Source organism: Dermacentor andersoni, chromosome 2 (assembly GCF_023375885.2).
Source record: "Dermacentor andersoni chromosome 2, qqDerAnde1_hic_scaffold, whole genome shotgun sequence".
Taxonomy (NCBI): Eukaryota; Metazoa; Arthropoda; class Arachnida; order Ixodida; family Ixodidae; genus Dermacentor; species Dermacentor andersoni.
The window spans coordinates 1932532-1958429 of record NC_092815.1 but is presented as its reverse complement, the minus strand read 5'-3'; the positions used below and the strand labels follow the sequence as shown (position 1 = coordinate 1958429).

Below are 25898 nucleotides of genomic sequence, written 5' to 3'. Positions count from 1 at the left end.
ACTTAAGCGACGACAACCGTGTTCTAGAGCCCAGACACACATATTAACGGCTGGTGTTATTGATTCTCGCTTTTCTTTAACTTCATCATACTTACAGTTTGCGCGTGCCATAAAGCATTATTAGAGAAAACTGCGCTCGCATCAGCGCCCATTTATTGGACGCGTGTTACTCTCTGGCCAAAACGCGGATGCCATCGTTGAAACAGAGAGGCGATTGTTTATGCTATTGTACCGAATACACCGTCTCTTGTTTCGCACTAGACGCAGAGGTAAACAGTACATCTCAGCATGACAACACACAGGCCCACCCATCTACGTATTGATGCGACTGGCAGCCTACGGGAACGGTGACGTACAGATGTTGATTCGCACGACGCTGTGTTGCCGCTTGCCGCTTATTGTGTACGCGCCTTGCGAAGTGAAGAGTAGTTCATTTCCAATCGCTAAGGTCAGAGCTTAACTATAAAATCAGTTTTCTTCGTCCTAACTGCTTACTTTTCACTTTTCTGTGCAGGTCCGCCGGTAGCGGGTGCACGAAGTGGACGGGGCCAGGCCTAACCTTCGCTGAACAGGATCAACGTTGGTTCAAACATTATGTGCACGGCTTGAGAGGGTCGAAGCTTGTGCATTTCAATTTCGCAGGTATGTTTTGACTCATTTTGAGAGGAATTATTTATATTTACAAGCGAAAGCGTTGCGGCTATCGCGTTGTCGGTTCGACAGCCGATCGCGCGGGGTTCGGTGAAACAATGGAGTAGGATGGCCAGTTGGGCTAGTTGGTTTACGTTCATGTTTGAAATTGGATTGAAGCGCACATAAGACGGGACGGGGAAGTAGACAAGCGCCGTCTTGTCTACTTCATTATCTGTCTTATGTGCGCTTCAATCTAATCTCAAACATCAGGTGGTACGATGATCGGCATGCTGATTTTATCGGTGCCGTCGACAAGAAAGTCTGTCGCAGTACAAAAGCTCATGTTCGTCGTTAGCGCCGTTGTCAGCCTGGTATGATAAATCGGTCTCAGCGGCACACTGTGCTGAATTGTTGGCTAGTCGTTGTGTGGAGCGTCTTGTCGTGTTGTATTGACCCAGTGTTACCGCGCCTTAACCGAGTATATACGTCCAGTCAGGCACGCGGTGGCACCACCAGCAAGTGAGCGCCGATACTGCACAAAGACTTCGTCAGCAACATGTTGTTTTTAAGTGTCCCCGAATTGTAACGCAGGGTACGTTCGTTAAAGTTGGTAGCCATCAATGAAAGGCGCCATCTGAGTGGCTCACGGTGCGTCCGGACCACTCAATGGTAGGAACTGCACCTGTACTCCGTGGTCCGGACGAAGCCCGGGCCACTTTCTTTTTTTTAAGTGGAGTTGAAGGCTTGCGCTACGTCCGCTTCCGGCACCACGCGGACGTAGAGCTACCAGTGGAGTTTCAACGGGGTACACGCACGAGTGTAAGCAGCAACGAGCGTCTGAGTGCGTCTCCTTTTTTTTTTTTTTTTTTTGTGGGGGTCGTTCCCAGGAGATCGGGCCACCTGGCCGCACGCGCGACCCTTCCGAAACGTTTAGCGACTGACCCGCTAGAGCAGAGCTCATGCGCCGCCGCGCCGTAAAAAAAGGCAGATCGTCAACACTAGATGGTTTATTGTCATTAAAATAAACCGCTCGAACAGACGCTCAAGAAATTTAGGGCTTGGTTAAAAAACAGCTCTGCAAGAAACAATGGCTGCTCTATGTCTGGCGTTCCACAGCGCGTTAAATAAATGGTTGCCGAAAGAAGATAAAGAAGAGTGGGGAATAAAAAGCTGCTGAGGTACTTTGGCGTAAATGCATGTAAAATGGCCCATTGTAGGGAAATCATCCGAGATATAACGCAAAAGAGGAAATTTAACTGCTACAAAACTAGACTTCCAAAAACCCTAAGACTGACTACAAGCAAAAATCACAGGTAATCATGTAGGCTTCCGCCGTGAAACCGAAAACAACCGCATTGCTTCGGAAACTTTGGCGTTGTCTCACTTCTACTAACTTGTGATACTCTGTTTCTTTTTTAAATACCTTCTGGGGTTTTATGTGGCGAAACGAGAATACGATAATGAAGCAGGCCGTAGTCGCAGTTTCCTGAGAACCTTTTAACCAACTGGGGTTTTTTAACATGCACCTAAGTCTAAGTGCACCAGCGTTTTTGCATTTCTCCCCCATCGAACGCGCGATATCAAGCTGAGCAGCACGACGCCATCGTCACTGGCCTACCGCGGCGGGTGATACCTTGTTGATCACACGGAGGACGGTAACCATACTTAAATATCAGTTGTTGCGATATGTTTTGTCAGGTCCTATTATTAGAAAATAACGAATGTTTTCGAATGCGAATTCGAGTAGTTCGTGTGTGCAGTACTCTATTCGTATTCGAAAGTTCGAATATTGTAGGATCATTGCAAACCCCGCCTATGGTAATGTCGGTTTCTTTCGGCCACCACGTAGGGAATTTTCAGAAATGTGTTTGATAACACAGGTAGATACCCCAATTGCCTCTTTATATATAATATTCAGAGCATCTTTGCAGGATTTATTTATTTTATTTATTTATTTATGTCAAAATACTGCAGGCCAATGTGGTGGCCCAAGCAGGCGTGCGTTACATCCAACATGAATGCACAAAACAACAGGCAACAAAAAGCAAAAAAGGAAACAAAAAAGGAAAAAGAAAAAGAAAGTTTAATAGAGAAGGTGACACTCCAACTCAGCGAGAAAATTAGTGGAACAAAAAATATCAGACGGCAATGAATTCCAATCTTCCACAGTTCTAGGAAAATAACTGAATTTGAAAGATTTTGATCGGGCAAAGATTGGGGTTAGTGCAAATTCATGGCCATGGCGTGTGCGTCGTGTTGTTAGGGATTTTATACTGCCAGGCAGATCTATGTTTATGTTACCAAACATACAATTATAAAGAAATGACAGGCGACTAAACATTCTGTGGGCTGCTAGAGCAGAAATACAGCTTAAGGATTTAATAAAGAAGAATAGATGGCAAGGAGGCATAATCTCAGCAAATGCAGAATGTCCGAGCGTTAAGGAATCAGACTCCCTGAAAAAGAAAATAAAATAGTAATCATTAGCAAAGACAAAGGAAACATTCTAAGCAGTATTTAATGGCATACAAAGCCACTTGGAGCCGCCAATGCAATACCATGATTTAGTATTTTCTGTGTATGATTTAGCAATAATAGATACAAAACATGAAAATGACAGGGACCTTTATACGAGTCACAAAGTTCAAGCCGTGTTCGAACGAGAGTGAACAAGGCCATCTAGTACTTCATAATGAGAATGACTACAAAGCAAGAACAAGGGGCGAGTAATAGGTACAGACAAAAGCACCGACCGTCCGGGCTTGTGTTTGTCCACGTCACTCGCCCCTTATCTCTCTGTTGTAGCTGCTTTCATCGATACAGCTGCGTAAAGGCGATGGCTGCTGACGCCTAGCAGAATCGCTGCTTAGGCATATAACAAACAGCCCAGTAGCATAGAGATATTCACGAAAGGCGCCGTGGGGCACCACCCTCATGTGGTTCCTATCACTGAGACGTGGTTGCATGATGGCGTACACGATTATGAAGTTATTCCGCCCGGATATCAGATACACAGGCGTGATCGAGGCCCACGTGGCGGAGGAGTTGCTGTTATTTCTAAACTCGGTATTGATGTATGTCTGACAAACAAGAGTAATGATCTCGAAAGCCTGTTTCTGAACGTCACTGTTAATGCTGTTACATTTATGCTTTGTGTTGTTTATAAAGCCCCTGAAATGTCAGAATCATTCCTTTAACAACTTTACGACCATCTTCTTCTAAACCACCCACGACACGTGATCATTATAGGCGATTTCAACCTTCCAGCTATTAAATGGGATAAATTAGTTTACGGGCAATCTAAATCGAGTGATGTTATTTTAGACACAATGTTAGCTCTGAACCTTGATCAAATTGTCTGTGAACCTACGCGCAACAGTGCTGTCTTGGACTTATTCTTTCTACGTGATATGTTTTTAAATGGTGTTATTAGTACTTAACCTGGTGTGTCGGATCACAGCTTATTGTTTTTTTCTTGGTCTTATCGAAGGTCCGCAGGGCATTCGAGTACTCATTCAGTGTGCATTAATGACTGATTGCGCTGATGATACATCTATCACAGATTACTTAGACACTGCACTAAACCACAGTACACATGATGATGTTCATGCCTCGTGGGCACAATTTAAAACGGCAGTCATATTCTCCATTGAACAATATGTCCCATTCCGGAAGGTACGTAAGAACCGTAAGAACCAATGGATCTCTAGGGATATTATCCATATTAAACGCAGACTCAAGCGACTTAGAAAGCGTAGAGACGTAACACCCGAGAACTTTAATGAACTGAAAAGAAATTTGGCAACTAAAGTAAATGAAGCGCGGACATATTACTATCAAGTCACTCTCCCTGCATTCATTAGAGATGATCCTGCTAAATTTTGGAGATTTCTGAGTCAAGGCAATGAAACGGTAAATAAAATTAAACTGAACGGGAAATTCGAAACTGACGGCTTTATAATATCGCAGACTTTTAATATTTATTTTCAGAGCGTTTTCTAACCTTCAAGTGCTTACGTACCCCAACCCGCTATATCCTTGATGATATGGACATTCCTATCGTCACAAGGGAAGGTGTCTTAATTATGTTAAGGAAGTTAAGCACCAGAAAGAGTATAGGACCAGATCAAATCCCAAACACACTTTTACAGCGCTATTCAATACAGATAAGCGATTTCTTGGAAAAGGTCTTTAATGCATCCTTGCGTAGTTGCGGACTTCCGGACGACTGGAAAATTGCACGCGTTATCCCCATATTTAAAAAAGGAGATAGATCAATAATTTATAATTATAGGCCGATTTCATTAACTTCTGTTTGTTGCAAGTTACTAGAACACATTGTGGCTCACAATATCCAGTGCTTTTTAGCAGATAATAACATCTTATCTTCTTGCCAACACGGCTTTCGGAAGGGAATGTCCACGACGACACAACTTTTAACAACCATTCACGACTTTTTAGCAGCTCTATAGATCGTTCTGGGCAAATTGATATACTTCTGTTGGATTTTTTCTAAAGCATTTGATAAGGTTCCGCACTTTAATCTTGCGTAAACTACTTCTAAAATTAAATAACCTAGGCTTGCCGCTATATCTTATCAATAGGGTTCAGGCATATTTAACTAATAGAAAGCAGTTTGTTGAAATCAAATCTAGTGTATCTAGGATGCTCAGCGTTACATCCGGTGTTCCCCAGGGGAGTGTTTTGGGGCCATTATTATTTCTTATATATATAAATGATTTAGTGCAAGTAATCCCTGGCTCAGTGTCTATTAAACTTTTTGCGGACGATTCTATTGTGTTTCAAGAAATAACCTGCCATGAAGATCATAAGCTATTACAGTGAACTCTCAGCCACATTGAATGCTGGTGCGCAGAATGGGACATGGAATTGATTGATTTGTAGAGTTTATTGGCGCAAGGGCCAGATGTGGCCAAAGAGCGCCAAGTTGATGATCCGTGCTTGTCAATGATATGTGAGTGTTGATTGTGGGGAGTATATGATACACGGCTGCACAGTGGCCTAAAAATATTCGCTAAAAAGTGGAAAATATACATATGGTGCAATGCGGCTGTAAAAGGGCCTAAAATTTATTCGCTCCGAAGTGCGTAAAATACAAGTATAAAAAATGACAGTGATTGATCGTGTCTGCGATGAAAATAGATGTTTCACGAGATATGGATGATCAGTAAAATATGTAATGGCTGTAGCACTAGTGCCTCAGCAAGGCCTTCAAAGCAAGGGCTGGGAGGCACGTGCTCTAAAAAATGGTTTCATTGCAGCTACGACCTCCAGGTGGAGGCCGTGCTACCAGTAGCCTGGCCAAATTACATTTAAGGTGTCAGTTTCAGTTAAAAAGTTTAAAACTGTTCCAAAAGTTTCAAAGTTTCAAGGCTGTTTCAAAGTTTAAGTATACTGCCTTTTAATTTATTACTGAATCTTAAAACTCTATTGCATACTCATAACAGCATAACCACTAACTGTCCTTTGAGTGTATCAAATTTTTTACATTGCAGAAGCAATACACGCAGCGCACTTAAGGGAAATTTTCTCTTGCCAAAAATGCATAATGTATATGGAAGGCGAAGGTTAAGCAACACTGGAGCACTCCTATGGAACAGCTTACCAACAGAAGTAAAACAAGCAAAATGTTTTTCACTATCAGTGAAATCTCATTATCACTCATTACTATTATCTGCATAGTTTTCATCTGGATGGTGTACACATGTTTACCTTTTTCACTTGCAGTGTATAATTTACTAAATACAAATTCCTTTCTGTGGGTTTCTCGTAGCTAATACACGTACCCTGCCTTGTGTTTTAAATGAATGTTTATGTATATATATGACTTACTTATACTTCTTCGTATTGATGTTAATATGGTGAATTAATAACTAGCATGCATCCCAACTAGCCTTGAGCTAGGGATCCAGATGTCCTATACAACATTTCCTGTGTACTTTCCTATTTTGAATAAACTTCAGTATCAATTTCAATTTCAATTTCAAAATTAAAAAGGGGTTCGTTACTCAGAAAGAATGCTGGGTGTAACGGTATGTGTTGGAAATAAGCGGAGGGGAAGTACTTTTTCCTTTCTGCCTCTATTTCAGTGCATTGGATAAGAACATGAATAACTGTAAGCCTGTTGCCACATTTGGTATATGTCGGAGGTTCGCTTCCCGTCAAAAGGTACGGGTGAGTGGCGTACGTATGTCCTATTCTTAATCTACACAGAAGCACTTCCTTATGTCTTGCTGTTCTTTCAGTTATCCAGTTCCCTAATTTTGGTTTGATAACGTGTAGCTTATTCAATACTGCATTATCCCATTGATCCTGCCAGTACTTCCTCAGTTTATGGTGTAAGAAGGGCTTAAGGTCTGTTGCTGCTATGGGTCTATTCACATCCGTTTCATTAAAGGCGACTGACGTTGCTCTTTCGTCAGCAGCTACATTACCTTTTATGCCCCTATGGCCAGGTACCCAACATAGGACGATGTTTTGGTTGTACATTAGGGCTAGGCATAGTTGTGTGTATAGCTCATTAAAAACAGGGTTATGTTTTCGAAAACTCATTAAGGCCCTTATTACGCTTAATGAATCTGTGAAAATAATGGCCTTACTGAGATTTCTTTGTCTGATATGTTTTACAGCTGAGAGTATCGCGTACGCTTCAGCTGTGAAAATACTTGTGTTGGGATTTAGAGCCCCGGAGATGCAAAAGAATGGCCCAAGAGCTGCATACGCAACACCAGCAGATGACTTGGAAGCATCTGTATAAAACTCGGCACAGCAGTACTTCGCTTGGAGTTCGAGGAAGTGTGAGAGTACGTGTGCCTCAGCTGCATGTTTCGTTACTGCAGCAAAAGAGATATCGCACTCCATGGTCTGCCATTCCCAAGGCGGTGGAAGGCGAGTGAGAGGCATTAGAATATTTTCTGGGAAGTGTATGTCTGTTTTTTCTGCCATTGCTTCCAAGCGCAGGCTCAAAGGAGTTCTAATAAGTGAGCGGTTACGGTAAAGTCTGGCAGCGGAGAGGTCGCTAACGATGGAATGGCATGGATGTTCGGTGTCTGATTTTTACCTTCGTGCAATATGATAAACTTAGGAATGTTCTGCGTAGATGTAAGGACCATTCGTTGGACTCAACATAGAGACTTTCAACAGGGCTCGTTCTAAAGGCGCCTGTCGCCAGTCGTATACCGAGGTTGTGGATTGGGTCGAGAATCTTTAGCGCAGTCTCTGTTGCGGAGTGGTACACCACGGCTCCGTAGTCGAGGCGTGATTGTACGAGACTCTTATACAGGCTAATCAGACACTTCCTGTCACTGCCCCAAGTTGTTCGAGAGAGCAGCTTGAGGAAGTTCATGGTCTTCAGGCATTTTTCTTTAAGATATTTTAAGTGGGGAATGAAGTTAAGCTTTGTGTCAAAGATAACACCTAAGAATTTGTGTTCAGGGCTAACAGTTAATCTTTCGCCGTTAAGGTTAAGGTTAATGTTAAGGTTAATGTCTGGTTGTGGTAGTACACCTCTCCTGTTTGAAAATAAGACACATGTGCTTTTTTGGGGGTTCAACTTAAAACCATTCTCGTCCGCCCACCTTGAGAATCTAGTCAAGCCAAGTTATAGCTGCCTCTTGCAAATGCTAACATTACATGACCTGAACCCTATATGTACATCGTCCACATAGACGGAGTAGAAGAGTGTGCGAGGCAATACGGTATGGAGGGAGTTCACTTTAACAATAAATAACGTACAGCTCAGTACTCCACCCTGCGGTACACCTGTCTCCTGTATAAATGGTCGAAAATGTACGTTGCCAACTCTAACACGAAATGTCCTGTCAGAGAGATAACATTCAATTATACTCAGCAGGTTGCCACGAATGCCCCTTGCAGAAAGATCCCGAAGGATCCCGAAGCGCCACGTAGTATCATACGCCTTCTCCATGTCAAGAAACACTGATAACACAAGCTGCTTGTGGCAAACGCATCCCTCATATACATTTCCATGCGTACAAGCTGATCTGTCGTTGACCTACCTTCTCTGAAGCCACATTGATATGGATCTAATTTCTTGTTTATTTCTAGATAATGTACCAGGCGACTGTTTACCATCTTCTCAAAAACTTTGCATAAGCAGCTCGTCAATGCTATAGGCCTATAACTATTTGCCAAAGAAGGGTCCTTACCCGGTTTCAATATAGGAATTATGATGGCCTCTTTCCAAGCAGAGGAAATGTGGCCGGACGACCATATAGAATTGTAAAGACAAAGAAGGGTCTTTTGTGTTTCAGGCGACAGGTGTTTTAGCATTTCATATAGGATGCGGTCAGAACCGGGGGCAGATTCGTTGCAGCTGTTTAGGGCTGCCTGAAGCTCTGCCATGCAGAAAGGTCTATTGTATGCCTCGTATTTTGTGCTTTTCCGGTCTAGTGGTTTTCCTTTTATTTGTCTTTTATACCTTTTGAATGGTTCAGAGTAGTGCGACGAGCTAGATATCTGTTCGAAATGTGTGCCAAGAAAGTTCGCCTGATCTTCCATGCTGTCGCCTTGAGTATTCAGCAAAGGCAGCGAGTAAGGCTGTCGACCCTTTATTCTATTCGCTCTATTCCAAACATTTGCTTCATCAGTGTATGAGTTAATGCCCGATATATACTTTCTCCAACTCTCTCTTCTAGCTTGTCGCCGCGTTCTCCGACCCTGGGATTTGACCTGCTTGAAATTGACTAGATTTTCTGCTGTCGGAGAATCCCGAAGTAAACACCATACCTTATTTTGCTTCTTTCGCGCTATTCGACACTCATCGTTCCACCACGGAAGACGGCGTTTTGTGGACAATCCACTTGTTACAGGGATACAGGAGGAGGTGTCAAGGAGAACAACCGTAAAATACTCAACCGCAGCGTCTATGCTTAAAGCACACATGTCGTCCCAGCGTAAAGAAGCAAGATTTTTGAACTTTTCCCAGTCAGCTGAGTCCGTTCTCCAGCGAGGTAATTGTGGAAGGCATTCATTACACATTGGTGGGCTTAGAACTACAGGGAAATGGTCACTCCCGTATGGGTTTTTAATAACTTTCCATTTAAAGTAAGGTAGAAGAGTAGGAGATGCAATGCTAAGGTCTATTGAGGAGTATGTTTTGTTGGCCAGATTGTAATACGTGGGCTCCTTCCCATTCAAAAGACATGCACCTGAAGAAAAAAAGAACTGTTCAATCAGGCGACCTCTCGCGTCGCAGTGCGAGTCGCCCCATAGGTTGCTATGTGCATTTAAATCTCGAAGCACAAGATATGGTTCGGGTAACTGATCTAGTAATGTTTGGAATTCTTGTTTGTGAAGCTGAAAATGCGGCGGTAAGTATAAAGAGCAGATGGTTATCAGTTTATTTAAAAGTACAGCACGAACGGCCACTGCCTCGAGGGGTGTTTGTAGCCGTAAGTGTTGACAGGCTATAGATTTGTCAGCTATGATGGCTACACCGCCAGATGATGCGAGGGCATCGTGGCGATCTTTCCGAAAAATAACATAGTGACGAAGGAAGTGTTTATGTTTAGATTTCAAATGAATCTCTTGGACACACAGCACTTTTGGAGTTAGTTCTTTAAGGATTTCTTGGACATCATCGAGGTTGCAAAGCAGGCCTCTGATATTCCGCTGAATAATTAGTGTATCCATATTAAAATAAATGTTGTGCTATGTGTCAAAAAGAATGAACTTGATTTAGCTTACAGCGCCCTTCTTTCCTGGAGCGGTCGACAACGTCGCGCCGCTCCTTAGGCGTCAACTGCGCCTTCTGACTGGGTGTTGTGTCCATGGCCTCTTGAGAGGCACTGGACACACGCTCTTGCGGGCGGTGTGTTTTCCGCGAAAGCCTCGTCTCTAAAGACAAGGCCCTGGAGCCCACCATCCTGGTGGTTGGTGGGCTTGTCTTGACCTCGGCGCTGGGCTGACTGGTGCCAGTACCAGCAGAGGCCTCCACTGTGGACAAATTCGGGAGAGGTAGGGCAGCCTTCGCTGCTCCCACCGTGGGGGCGGGTGGCGTTGCCGCACTCTCGCTATGCGTGGCACTGGCGTCCGCCAAGTGCCGTTGTGGTACTGCCCCGCGACGTACCACTTCGGCGAAAGATGTGCTCTGTGCAAATGTTGGTGAGATGCGTTGTCTTGCTTCTCTGAAAGTTACGTTTTCTTTTACCTTTATCGTAATTATTTCTTTTTCTTTTTTCCAGACTGCGCATGATCGAGAATATGCAGGGTGGTCACCGTTACAATTACTACAACGGGGCTCAGCCTTACAGTCATCTGCAGAGTGATCATTGATGCCGCATTTCGCACATGTTAGCCGCCCTCGGCAGCTCTGGGAAGCGTGGCCAAACCTCTGGCATTTAAAACAGCGTCGCGGGTTGGGGATGTATGGTCGTACTCTGATTTTGATATATCCAGTTTTTAATGTCTCTGGTAACGTGCTAGAGCCAAAGGTAACTATCAGGTGTTTAGTTGGCAGCTCCTTGTTGTCCCGTCTGATCTTTATTCTTTGTACGTTTATTACATTTTCATCCTTCCATCCTTCCAGGAGTTCTTCTTCGGTCAAGTCCATCAAGTCAAGGTCAGAAATTACGCCTTTGGCCGTATTCATGTTTCGGTGCGCTGTTACACTGACGGGGATGTCTCCAAGTTCTACAAGGTTCGTTAGCTTGTCGTGTTGTGCTTTGTCTTTTAATTCGAGTAATAAGTCGCCACTGGCCAGCTTGGTGATTTTATAGCCGCCTCCAATGGTCTCTGTGAGATACTTCGCCACAATGAATGGCGAAATCGTTTTTGCCTTCTTGTCAGGTTTATCACTGTGTACAACGTGAAATTTCGGGAAAGTCTGAGTGGCTTTGAGAGAAAACTGAAATGTAGCATCGGTGCGCCCCCTTTTAAAAGGGGGCGCACCGATGCTACATTTCCACCGCCAGACGATCAGTTGAGAAGGGGTTGGGAGTTCCCATGAAATATGTTGAGTATTCAGCGACGATGCCAGTCACCCACCACCGAGCCCAACAAGGGGACAAGGCAAGGTATGTGGTGAAACAAGCCCTACCATGCCAACTGTACGTCGTCGCTATAACCACATATGTTATAACCAAGGTAGGTCATAGCACACCAGGTTAACCCTCGCCGCCAGGAATGTTGGAAGTTATCAGAAGAAAAAAGAAGACAGGAAAGACTAAATATGAGAGAGAAAGACGAAGACCAAAGACCATCTAAGCATCAAATTCATCAAATTTTAACGCGACAGCGTTAAGGAGCTCGTGTCGCAGAAAAGCCGGTGTCGTCGGCGTCAGCGGCGTTGGCCGTGAGCGATAAATCCCAGAAGGCACTTTATAAATAAAAAACATCTTGCAAGATGGGCTAGTGGGAATCGAACCAGGCTCTGCGGAGTGTGAGACGGAGACGCTACCACTCAGCCACGAGTTCGTTCCTTCAAAGCGCGACAAAATCGCCTCTAATGAATGCGGTGTTGCCTTAGAAACGCGCCGTAGAAAGTTATACTGCGGTGTATATCGGTAATTATGACCATGTAACTTACAGAAGTCGTAGTTTCACGAGTAGCGAAGTACGTTTCCGCTACATTTCTTCTGCGCACACGCAGAGCCATCTTGCGGCAAACGCAGAAGACCCCCTCCTCGCAATGTACGGCGCTGCCCCGACACGCGGCGCGCCACTCGTCCCATGATCGCGTCCGCCTTCATGGCGCGCCGCGGCCCGGTTATCTATGCCGACCGCGACGTTTGGGTGGCGTAGATCGTTTGAGTAGGCGGTGCGAACGGCGTGCGATAACGCTATCGCGTTACACTCTTGAAGGCGAAGCTTAAGCGTCGTCCAATTTTTTCTAGAGCTCAATAAACATTTTTCCTCCTCCTCCTTTGTGGAGGGGTGATCAAAGGAGACATTATCTATATTTCTTAAAATCTTTTTTTGCAAGGCATCGACTGTGTGTGTAGATTGTTAGAGTGGTATTTTCCCATGCAAGATGACAATAGTTAATATGCGAGTAAAATAACGAGTTATAAATAATTATTTGAACTTCAATGGGTAGTATGGTCTCATAAATAAAGGTTATATATATAATCGATCCATTCCCGATAATTTTGATTTTATATGTTTGATATGATCGTCCAGGTCATTTTTTCTGTGAAGATAACCCCAAGTGTTTTATACGCGTTAACTATCTCTATTGCTGAATTGTACTTAATGGTCTCGGAAGTATATATATTACTGTTTTTTGGGCGAAAAAGAATAGCTGTAGTCTTATTTGTGTTAAATTTAAGGGCATTGCACTTGGTCCATTTGCTCAGTTCGTCAAGGGCGTTATTTGCTCTTGTAGTGAGACGAAAAGGTGATGTATGAGAAAAATATTAATGTGGTGTCGTCAGCATATATGATGAATTTGGCGGTTTTGTCTACATTAATAATGTCGTTAATGTATAAGTTGGACAGTATTGGACCAAAAATACTGTCTTGCGGGGCGCCAGATAAGAAAGGTTTTACTTCTGATGAATGGCCATTTACGCTGACATATTGACGTCGACTTTATAGATAAGACTTCAGCAATGTTAATCCAGTACCACGGAAGCTGTAGAATTTTAATTTCTTCAATAATAATGTGTGATTTAGGTGGTCGAATCAATTTGTGGAGTCTATATATTATAAAGGAGGTTTATTGGGGTTCGCAGCGACCGCTGGTTCTACGATGCACAGAGCACAGTCCCCGAGCTCGAGCCTGTGCTGCGCGCTTGATGCTGCCGATGCTGCTGACTGCGCGCACGTTCCTCATCTTCCTTACAATGGCCCCGCGGAAATAAAGGAGCCATCCAGGCGACTTAGTTTTCTGGAAGGATGGTAGAATTGTGATACGGCTTGAGACGCTGAACGTGAACGACTTCGCGGTTACGACGTCGCATGTCGGACGGTGGCGTTAGCGGCTCAACCAGATAATTAACGGGTGATGTTCTCTAGAGAACGCGGTATGGACCATCGTACTTCGGAAGGAGTTTTGAAGCGAGCCCAGGCGAGTGGTGTGGCACTAACAACCAGACGAGAGCGCCCGGGAGAAAAGTGGGAGTCGAGTTCTGGGCATCGTGAACGGCCTTTTGGCGGTTCTGGTCGTCCGAGGTGAATCGGTGGGCAAGCTGGCGACATTCCTTTGCTTGTCTGGCGGCTTCCGAGATCGGCAGGCATTCAGATGGGTCCGGCCGGTAGGGCAGAATGGTGTCGATGGTGTGCCAAAGATGACGGCCGTAAAGAAGGTAAAAGGGTGAGAATCCGGTAGTGGCCTGAGTCGCGGTGTTGTAGGCGTAGGTGACAAACGGAAGAACTAGGTCCCAATTAGAGTGATCAGGTGAGGCATACATGGCGAGCATGTCACCAAGAGTTCGATTAAAGCGTTCCGTGGTACCGTTAGTCTGTGGATGGTAAGCAGTGCATTTACGATGAACAATAGCGCATTCAGCAAGCAGTTGTTGGAGTCAACGGAAGCGGCCCGTAGAGATCTATGCCCACGCGATCAAAGGGTCGGGATGGGCATTGTGAAGGCTGGAGTTCACCGGCGGTATTGTGCGGTGGCGCTTTCCGGCGTTGGCACTCATGACAAGAGCGGACGAACTTTCGAACGAAATTATACATTCCCCGCCAGTAATAGCGGTGGCGAAGTCTTTCGTAGGTCTTGAAGACTCCCGCATGGCCACACTGAGGGTCGACGTGGAACGAGGAGCAGAGCTCTGCTCGTAAGATTCTCGGAATGACGAGTAACCAGGTGCGTCCCTCTGGGGCATAGTTGCGTCGATACAGTAGCTGGTCGCGAATCGCAAAATGAGGCACTTGGCGCCGAAGCGTACGTGACGCTGGAACTTTCGACGTATCCGAGAGAAGGTCGAGCAGAGATGCAGTCCAGGGACGCTGTGCAGCAGCGATAGTGTCAACGTCCAGAGAGGATAATGTGCACTCGCAGGGGGAGTCGTCACTGGCCTTCGGGGGAAGCGGTGATCGGGATAGCGCGTCAGCGTCGGAGTGCTTTCGCCCGGAACGGTACACCACGCGGATGTCGTATTCTTGGATTCGCAATGCCCAGCGGGCAAGGCGGCCGGATGGATCTTTGAGCGTCGACAGCCAACATAGTGCATGGTGGTCGGTCACTACGTCAAAAGATCGGCCGTATAAATATGGGCGAAACTTGCCAAGCGCCCACACAATGGCCAAACACTCCTTTTCGGTAACGCTGTAATTGGTCTCCGCCTTGGTTAACGTGCGACTCGCGTATGCGACGACGTATTCTGGGTGGCCAGGTTGACGCTGTGCCAACACAGCGCCAAGGCCTACACCGCTTGCATCGGTATGGATTTCGGTTGGCGCTTGTGGGTCAAAATAGCGAAGAATGGGTGGCGTCGTGAGAAGACGGCGCAAGGTTGTGAATGCGTCGTCACACTCTGGAGACCATGATGAGAGATCTCTAGCGCCGCCAAGGAGCTGCGTGAGAGGCGATATAATTGACGCAAAGTTTCGAACGAATCGCCGGAAGTAAGAGCAGAGGCCGATAAAACTGCGTAGCTCTTTCATAGTAGTAGGTTTTGGGAACGCAGTAACAGCACGTAGCTTCTCGGGATCCGGGCGAATGCCTTCCTTTGACACGACATGGCCTAAAATTGTTAGCTGACGAACAGCAAATCTACACTTCTTCAAGTTAAGTTGCAACCCGGCGTTGGTCAAGCAAGTGAGTACGTGCTGGAGGCGGAGCAGGTGTGTTGGGAAATCAGGGGCGAACACCACAATGTCGTCAAGATAGCAAAGACATATTTTCCATTTGAGGCCACGCAGAACAATATACATCATTCTTTCGAACGTAGCAGGTGCGTTGCAAAGTCCGAACGGCATGACGGTGATTTCATACAAGCCGTCTGGTGTAACAAAGGCAGTTTTCGGGCGATCAGCCTCTGCCATCGGAACCTGCCAGTAGCCTGACCGTAAATCCAGCGAAGAAAAGAACTCGGCTCCCTGCAAACAGTCCAGAGCATCATCGATGCGTAGTAATGGGTAGACGTCCTTCAGCGTGATCTTGTTCAACCGCCGAAAGTCAACACAGAAGCGGATGGAACCATCTTTCTTTGTGACGAGGACCACGGGAGAGGCCCATGGGCTTTGGGCAGGTTGAATGACGCCTCGACGGAGCATGTCATCGACCTGGTCTGCAATGACGCGACGTTCCGTAGCGGACACGCGATATGGTCTTTGTCGGAGGGGTGAGTGAGTGCCAGTATCGATGTAATGCTTGACTGTCGATGCACGGCCAAGAGAGGTTTGCGCAACGTCAAAAGAAAGGCGGAAGTGCTGAAGGATTGCGACAAGTTGAGATCGCTGCGAAGGAGTCAGATCTTCAGAAATGAATGGGCTGAACACACCAGTCGATGTTGAGTCTGGTACGGAGAGGGCACTCAGTTCATGCGCGGCAGTAAAAGACACTTCGTCGAGGACGGAGACAATTCGTGTTGAATCGACCGACTCGACGTAGCCAAGGCATTTGCGGCGGAGCAGTGATAGCGGCGATGAAAGATGATTGTAAATGGGCATCGTGCTCACACCGGCGACAAGGTCAAGAGCTGCAAAGGGCAAAGGAAGCGCTTTTCGGGTAACAAAGTGATGAGAGGGCATGAAGAAGACCGTCCCATCGGATATGGTACTACAGAAGACTGGTACGAATGCTGACGAGCACGGGGGGATACAGGTGTCTTCTTTCACGACAATTTTAGCGGCAGGATGAGCATCGACCGAGGCCAGGTCACCAAGGTGGAAAAGTTCAATCTCAGCCCGAGCGCAATTGATGATGGCATTGTGACGTGACAGAAAATCCCATCCTAGAATAACGGCGTGGGAGCACGATGAAAGAACTATGAATTCAATCGCGTACAAAACGTCCTGTATGATCACACGGGCAGTACAAGCAGCGGTAGAGTGAATGGGTTGAGCACTCGCCGTTCGGAGCGACAATCCAGACAGAGACGTCGTCACTTTACGAAGCGAACGGCAAAACCTGGCATCCATAACTGAAATAGCGGCACCGGTATCGACTAAGGCGACTGTAGCGACATCTTCGATAAGTACATCAATGACATTGGCAGGTAAAGGAGGAGGACTTCGGCATGTCGACACTTGCGCAGTTCTTGCCTCAGGAACTGCGTCGTCTAGTTTCCCTCTTCGTTAGAGACGGGTCGTCGACGCATAGGGGAAAGCGATCGACGACGTGGGGAGGGTGACCGGAGGCGTTCGAAGCGAGGACAGCGATCAGTCTGGGAGCGAGATGGTGATGGGTCGAAAGGTCCGTAAGGCGCATTTGAATCAGGCGGCACATAGGGCGCTCGGCGCTCGGCGGGGCCATTGTAGCAACCGTAGCATAAGTGACTGGTGTAGCCACGACATCCTGCTGGTGAACAGCCGGCAGCGCTTCCGCGACCTCTTCATGGATCACGTTACCGATATGAGACGGCAAAGTGCTGGCAGACTCCTGGGTGACGGACACCAGAGATAGCTGTCGTGCGACTTCTTCGCGGACGAAATCCTTGATTTGCGTTATCAGGGAGGCTTGTTCTGGGCTGGTGGTAAGGCTGCAGAGTGATGCCGCATTTGGTGTGGGATGTCGCCTTGTGAGAGCTCGCTGCTTACGCAATTCATCATAGCTCTGGCACAAGCTGATGACGTCGCCAACAGTGCGCGGGTCCTTGGCCAGAAGCATTTGGAACGCGTCATCGTCGATTCCCTTCATGACGTGCTTGATCTTTTTCGCTTCCGTCATGGCAGCGTTCACGCGCCTACACAAATCGAGAACGTCGTCTATATAGCTGGTGAATGTCGCACCCGTGCCCTGTGCGCGTGTACGCTAACGCTGCTCGGCTCGGAGTTTCCTGACGGCCGGTCGGTCAAATACTTCTGTAATCGACGTCTTAAGCGCCGACCACGTTCGGATATCCCTTTCATGATTTCTGAACCAGAGACTGGCCACGCCCACGAGGTAGAATGACACGTAAGCCAGCTTGTCCGAGTCATTCCATTTGTTGTGAACGCTCACCCGTTCGTAGGACGACAGCCACTCTTCAACGTCGTTGTCGTCGGTTCCGCTGAAGATGGGAGGCTCCCGCTGGCGAACGGTGCCAGCGCAAGGGACGGGTGGCGATGGAAGGGTCTGCTGGTCGGCGTCCGGCATGGCAGAGGGTAGCGTCCGAGAACGGAGTTCCAGGATGGTAGAGTGGAACGTTACCCAGCACCTCCACCACTTATAAAGGAGGTTTATTGGGGTTCGTAGCGACCGCCGGTTCTACGATGCACAGAGCACAGTCCCCGAGCTCGGACCTCTGCTGCGCGCTTGATGCTGCCGATGCTGCTGACTGCGCGCACGTTCCTCGTCTTCCTTACAATATATTCATATAGCCACCTGTTCGTGCTCAAATGATTTTAGTATGACGTCCTTGTGTTGTTGGAGAGCTAATTCCATAGACCAGCTTTTTCGAAAGCCATACTGTGCTGAGTTCAGTATGTTATATTTATGGCAAAAATTTTCCATTCTGCAAAGAATTACTTTTTCGAGTACCTTTGAAAAAACGAGTATATTGATACGGGTCTGTAGTTTCCAATGTCATTTTTACTCACTTTTTCATGTATGACTGCTACTCTTGCGATTTGCATTCGTTTTGGAAACACTCCTGCTAATAAGCATCACTTAAATATATGTGTTAGAAATGGCGTTATTAGTTCTGAAACGTATTTTCTGGGTTTGATAGTTATACCATCTGCATCGCGGCTGGCACTATATTGCTCATGCTTAAAAAAACTGCTGCCACTTCATCGGATACAGGATTCAGAAAAAAGGAGTCGCTGCTTGTATGGTCGACATAACTGAGCGCTTCGCGATCGAAATCATCTGTGGTTCTTTTGACAAAATGATCGTTAAATGCATCAGATAGTCATTTGCCTGATAGTTTTGCATTGCTTAAAGTAATTTTGTCAATGGCATTTGTGTCGGCTTACGATTGAGCGTTTTATTTAGCATTTTCTATGTTAGGTCTGTCCTTTTGGCACATGCGGAAAACAGTTCACGGAAATAGTGATTTCTTGTTGATCTTATTTCTTTTGTTAATTTGTTCCGAAACGACTTAAACTAGATTAATAACTCGGGATCACGTTTTTTTTTTTTTAATTCTTATACAAGTTTTCCTTTGCCTTGATCTTACTAAGTAATTCAGGACTAATCCAGGGCTTGCGGAGTTTCTTTCATGTCCGAAGTCGCTTATATGGAAACGAGTCTTTATATATATTAAAAAAATTGTCCAAAAATAAATTGTAAGCTCCCTCTGCATATTTTTATTGCAGTATGATGCTCCAATCAAAGCGTTCTATCCTTCGTCGAAAGTCGGTAAGATTCCTTGGTGTCATTTCCTTGAAAAATACGGGGCGGGATGGGTGCTTTCATATAATTGAATTTTTGTTTCCTTATACATAAGCATATCGCACTGTGGTTGCTAATATCTGTACTTATAACACCTGTATTTATAGGGGAAGTGTGCATATTTGTGATAAATAAGTCCAGTAACGAAGCGGATGAAAGGGTCATCCTGGTGGGAGACGTAATGACATTGGTGCAACCATACGAGAAGATTAACTGTTCCAATTCTCTCTTCATACTAGTGTCTGTTAACATGTTCTATTGAAGTTTTCCCCTAAAATAATGTTGTCTTTATTTTCACCTGCGAAGGCTAGAAGAATCTCAAGAAAAGAAAAACAATATTTCGAGCGTTCCCATTTGGTGGACGGTATACAGCCGCTATTACGGTTCCTTTCATGTACAAAGACAAAATGTCGCAGTCAATGTTGACGTAAGAGTATTCCGATATTACGTCACGCATAATGCGTTTTTTAACCATGAGGTACACATCCCCTCCACGAATGGTAGTTTCGTTCAAAAGAAAATTATTAAAGCTTGAAAGACCTAGGACATTGGCATCTCCGGCATACCATGTTTCTATGAACATAATCACGTCGAAAACATCGTTGAACTGTCCGAAAAGTACTTCAAGTTGTGGCATCTTATTCCCGGTGGATTGCGTGTTTAAGTGACGCAGTTTTAACGCCTGCGCATAGTCGCAGGCGCTTAAACTGCTTAGTACGATATGTTCGAACCACCGTTCAGTGACGCGTGTTGCATACTGAAGTGACGCGCATTGCTAGATGTATTTTCTTTTTCTTTGAGTTGGACTCCGCTGACAAACTTGAGACTAAAATGGCAGTTCTCAGCGCTTGAGCCCTCGCTGTTCATGCTACTCGCGGTGCAGGTCTAGCTTTTATGTTGCGCGCATTGGGGCACGTATACTTATTTGAGGGGTTGTTACCAAATTCGGCAGTTACGGTGCTTAGGCGCAATAACGGCAGCTATAGCTTAAGTGCGCCATATCTGCGCCCATAATAAATCAGAATGAAGACATCTGCTAAACACAGCCTAAATTATATTCGGTTCAAAGATGTCGTGCAAATTTAAGCTGCTCTTCGACAATTTTCAACGTTCGAAGTTGATAAAATAGTTATGCCCATGCACACGGCCCGCGGACATATCAATCGTTCTTATTTTCGAAACTATTTGTGAAATGTCACAACGTGTATATTTTCTTCCGTGCCTTGTATCTTTTCTCAAGAAGTTGTGCCATACCAAATCTTACTTTATTTATCTTACGATCACTTAACCGAAGACCAATTTGAAAGGCAAACCCTTCGGCATCACGGCCTAAAGAAATTAAAGCCAGATGCTTTACTAAGCCTTTTTGTAGTATGAGGAAGCGCGCCTTTCACACAATATATTATGGAACTAGTACACCACCATCGTTTCATATAAAGCGTAGAGACCGCGTTGGTGTTTTAAAGAAGTAAAAGGTAAAAATCCACATATAAAGCACATGTTGATCCAATTTCTCTTGGCGGCGTTGAAGTTCAAATGATCGAAAGGCGCCGTTCGAGAAAAAAACACTCCATAAGCTCGCTTGCGCACACTACCTCCACCGTTGAAATCACAATCGAAGTGATCGCAATGGAAGGAGCTTCGGTGCTGGGTTGTGTGGGCCGCTGGAGCGGCGCTCAGCTGTGAGATAAATGTCGCTAATTACGCTTGTATTTTATTACGATAGCAATTATGTGACCACTCCAGCAAGAGCGTTGCGGCCGTCGCCCCTAGTTTCCGTACAAGTCCAAGGTCGATACAATCGTTGCCGCGTGCCGCCTGCTGTATGTGCGAGTGAAAGCTTGCGAGGGCGAGCCAGCAATCGCGGCTCGATCTCACGCACGAAAGAAAGAGGCCAAGGAAGCGCGTTGTCTTCTGTGGCGCTCAAGGCTCCGGGGCGACGGTAAGGAGGGGGTCGCGTTCTACCCCTGGTGGCTGAGGCAGTCGTGCGCGCCCGCCCTCGACGGGGACAGAGTCCGCCGCACGCTGTGTTTTGGCAGCTTAATTCGCTTTGGTGCGAGACGCAGCACGAAGGTCAATTCGCTCGCTGCTGCTGCCACGCCTCCTCAATCCAGCGTTTTGACAGCGAGTTTCCGAGCTCATCGAAAGAGATGCGTTCATGTTTGCTCGTGCGCGCGTGACACCATGCATGTTTTATTATTTTATTTATTTATTTACATATACTGCTGTCTCCATACGAGACATACCAAGTGTGGGTCAACACAAAGCTTTCACATACAAGAACATCTTCGCAAATATAACAGGTTAATGGCCACAAAGAAGAGGTAATACAGGTTTGCAGAATGCAGATCAAAATTTAAGAATGCTAACCAGTACTATAACACCATGCATATTTTATCACTTCTGCAGAAAATTGTTCCTTGGGCAGTCTTCTAAATGTCTATCAAGCTTGTTCCCCAATTCGATTGTTCACGTAAGGAAACAAAATTTGAAGCACTTCAGTCACGACCTAAGCGAGAGTCATCATTAATCAAAAGGCTAGCGCAAATAACAGGGACACACACAGAGAAGACGACAGGACGAGCGCTAAACATCAACTGAGGTTTTACTGCGAGAGAAGGTACATATGTACATTTCGGTGGTGCATGCGCACACAGAGTTAAAACAGTACAAGCACAATCTAATCAAAATGTGGCAAACTATTCAGTAAGTACATTTTTTTTGGACAAGGCAAGTGATGTCGTGCTGACACAGTTATCCCCTTCCCTGTCAATGTGATATGCCTCACAACTCTCGTGCCCCCACCTTGTGCTTCCCTTACCAAGCACACACGTGGAACCAAGCGCAGGCACGCACCTGCACCGCTCACAATGCTTGGCCAAATGGCCGCCCCCCGCTAATGAATCTACCGGCGTTCGGTGCTCTCGTAGCCGTTCATTTAGGCAGCGGCCAGACTGTACCACGTAGCATCTACCGCAAGAGAGAGGTATGCGGTATACGACCCCAACAATGCAGGGTACAAACTTGCATTCATGTTTTATGGCGCAGACCGGTTTTCTCTTTTCGTTAACGGCTTTGCACTTGCGCACCAGATTTTCGGGGGCAGTGAACATCACGTCCATGCTGCACTTCTCTCCAACTTTTCTCAGCCGGTGCGATAGCTGGTGCACGTACGGAATAGCTCTACCCTTCAGCTTCTTGCAGCTTTCTTCGGCTGCCACGCCAGGGCGTCCACCTGCCCCGATTTCTTTCAGGAGGCATTCCGCCACAGTCTTCACGATATGTTTCGGAAAACCGGCGTTCTGCAACTGGAGCACTTGCATCTGCAAACTAACCTCAATTCTATGGTGGCAAGACTTTTCGAGAGCACCACGCAGGCAATTTGTTGCAATGCCCCTCTTAACCAATCTTGAGTGAGCCGAATTATATGCTAAAATTTCCTTTTTTGTGCGTGGCTGGTAAGATCAGCAGATGTGCCCTGTGCCAAGGTACAAACACAGCTCGAGGAATTGGAGACACCCGTTCATCGGCACTTCATGCGTGAACCTTAGTTTGCCAGAACAATCACCGAAAATCTCTAAAACACTTTTTAGAACCTGAGGCTTCTCGCTCTCGTCATCAACATTCACAAACACAATAAAATCATCGACATATCTAAAACACCTCAGAACGAATTTTTCCTCTCTTATGCACACTGCCACGTGCTTGTCAAATTGGCCTAAAAATATTTCGTTAAGTATTGGAGCTATGCAGGAGCCTATGCAAATACCATGTTTTTGCACGAACAACTTGTCGTTAAAACAAATGTAGGTGGAAGAGAGGTAGCACTCAACTAATGCTACAAAGTCATTTACGGAAAGCCCGCTACTATTTTCGAACTGGACAGCCCCCCAGCTTTCAATCCGATCATTTACTGCGTCTAACAACTCTGTTTTGGGAATGGAATAAAAGTGCTCTTCAATATCAACTGAAAAGGCGAAATTGGCTCGTGAAGCACCATCTTGCTCACCAGAAAATTCAATCACATCCTTTAAGTTGCTCACACGAAAAGGATCTTCTACGTCTATTTGGCTAAGATGATTTCGCAGGTATTTTGATAGCAGACCTTGCCAGGCACAATTACTTTGAGAGGCATGCCTTCTTTGTGGGTTCTCGCAGAAAAAAAAAATACGTTCAGCCCCGGCATATTCGCAGCTTTTACAGACTTGTGTAGTCCTGTCAAATTGATCTGTTCACACAGTTTTAATGCCTCTGCTTTTACTTCCCTGCCAGATCTTTCCAAGTGAACGAAATTCTTTTCAATAGCCTGCTTAGCCTTTTCATGATACATCGTTTTGAGCAACACGACGAAACCATCAGCAGTCAGCAAAGAGAGATTATTCTTCCTGAGGTAATGAATTGTTTTGCTCACCGCTAGCGTTGCCCCAAGTGAACACGGTGGGCGCATGCACCACCGAAATGTATATGTGTACCTTCTCTCGCAGTAAAACCTCAGTTGATGTTTAGCGCTCGTCCTGTCGTCTTCTCTGTCTGTGTCCCTGTTATTTGCGCTAGTCTTTTGATTAATGACGACACACCAACTAGCCCAGCTTTCTGCCTTGATCTAAGTGAGAGATTCTTCATCGAATCTGTGCGCCTGGTAGTGCGCACAAAGCTGGTGACGAAAAGTATAGGCATGCAGATATGAACAGAATAATTGACAATTTTGTGAAGCTTGATATGGCGATGACATGTGCGTATCTGAGCCAGCGACTGTAGAGATAATCGCTGAGCATGCGAGGGGCGTGAGAAATGGCGATCGTACCTGTCGTATATAAATCTTATCGCCTTTTTTTGTGCAGCTTCAAGTCTAAGTTGTATTGATGGTGAGGACACCAAATTATACCGACGTATTCAAGGATGGGCCGAACTAGCATTTTGTAAGCCGTGAGTTTGCACTCTTTAGCGGAATTTTTTTCAGCGTGCGTTAGACGTAACCAAGTTTCTGAAGCGTTCTTGAACAGATGAGGTCAAGGTGCTTGTGCTATTTTAAGTTGGTCGTGAAAGCGATTCCAAGATACTTAAATTCGTTGACGCACTCCAGGTATTTGCTTCAGTGACTGTAGGTAAAATACAAAGGCTATGTTTTGTAAGTAGATGTCGTCACTGGCAAGAGTGGCTCCAGGGGCAAAACGAAGCGAAAACGCTATTTTACTCGAGTTGGTTTTCAAATGCTAATAACGTTTGTATAAAGCTCACAGTCATCAACATACTTAAGAAGTTTGACCCGGGTGTTACTAATTACTTCGGCCGCATTGTTGATATATAATATGAATAGTAGCAGCCCCAAGACTGAGCCGTGGGGAAGAACTGAAGTAACGATAGCTGACGACGAGTGAGGATTGTTCAAGAAACGATCAGAGACCTCGAATTCAAATAGCTAGTCAGCCTGTCAAGTAGTTTGTGCTTTTTAGGAACCGAGCGTAGTTTCACGAGAAGACCTTTGTGACAGACTGTGTCAAATTCTTTCCCATAATCTATAAAGATGGCATGTATCTGTCCACGAGTGCTTAGTAAAAATACAACGTCATGAGTGAATTCGATGAGCTGCGTGACCGTTGAGTGGCTAGCACGGGAACCATGTTGCCACTGGAAGATGATGCAGTTATCACTTAAAAAGCTGCTTATAGTTTATGAACGATATGCTCTGATATATTACAGGATGTGTTAAAGAAACTAGGTTGGGGTTAGAACGCATGTGTTTGTTGCCAGGTTTAAATACCGGAATGACAATAGCAATTTTCCAAAGATGACCAAAAGTGCATGAGTCAATCGATTTTGGGAAAATAATCTGGAAAATAATGGTTAGGTACAATGCGTTGGCGGGCTAGTTGGTGCGGATCCATGAAGAATGTGTCGACTAGATACCAAATTCCGGTAGTGTTTTCTGCTCCTCAAAAACTGCCAATGTTGTGCAGCCGTATTTCTAAAACAAGTAAAAAACGAGATTGTGAAAAGAACCACGCGAGGTTTGTAGATTGCAGCATCGGTGTGATGTATAAGATTCCGTTGTCATGTGGCAGTGTATGTAGGGCAGTCAGGCCGCTGTGCTAACAACGCCTTAGAGAGCATGAGCGATACATACCAGCAGGCACAGGTTCACTTATGGCTCAACATTGTAAAATATGCAAGCGCAAACCCATGTTTCGTGATACCACAATTTTAAAAAAGAGCCGCGGTACCACCGCCCGAGAGTTATCGGAAGCATTCTTCATACGGTCTTTAGGGTCACAGTGCATTAGCGTGCCTTCTTTAAACTTGTACAGTGCTGAATATGGTTTTTTGATTGTCGCATGAGTGCACTCTTGTGATCGGATGTTGGTGGTACCTGCACATGGTGCTCACTCTGCATGTTCCTCTAGTTTCTGCTGTCTATAGAGGAGTGACGCAATAAAATGATGTCAGTTGAGAGTAGCGCCTTGTTCTGTCGCCTTTCTTGTGTCCGTTGTATTTCGCTAAACAAGTATTCATGGTTAGGTAACGTGTAATCCATTCCGAGTACCTTTTTCAAAATTCATTTCGAGCACCATCTGGTCCATTACTTTTGGTAGTGTCAATATTAAGCAGGTAGAAACGCTGCTACGGATATTTGGATATCGTAAATGGGCTCCACCATCTCGTGCGCTGTGGAGTTTGGCTTAGTACTGTAGTGTAGCATACATGTGTCTACGTGATGCAATTGCATAGATACAAGTAAACACAAATCTACAACAGGAACTTCTTGTATCAGAAACGCTGTGCGGCGATAAGTGGCAGC

The 25898-nt window shown here is 45.6% G+C and overlaps 1 long non-coding RNA gene across 1 annotated transcript; it reads left to right on the top strand.

Annotated features, from left to right (window-relative positions):
• The first annotated feature begins 516 nt into the window (after positions 1 to 516).
• On the top strand, positions 517 to 19069 carry LOC129387899 (uncharacterized). The gene is made up of 3 exons (XR_008615050.1): positions 517 to 642; positions 11204 to 11314; positions 19027 to 19069. It is a non-coding gene; the product is annotated as an uncharacterized lncRNA (long non-coding RNA).
• The last annotated feature ends 6829 nt before the right edge of the window (positions 19070 to 25898 follow it).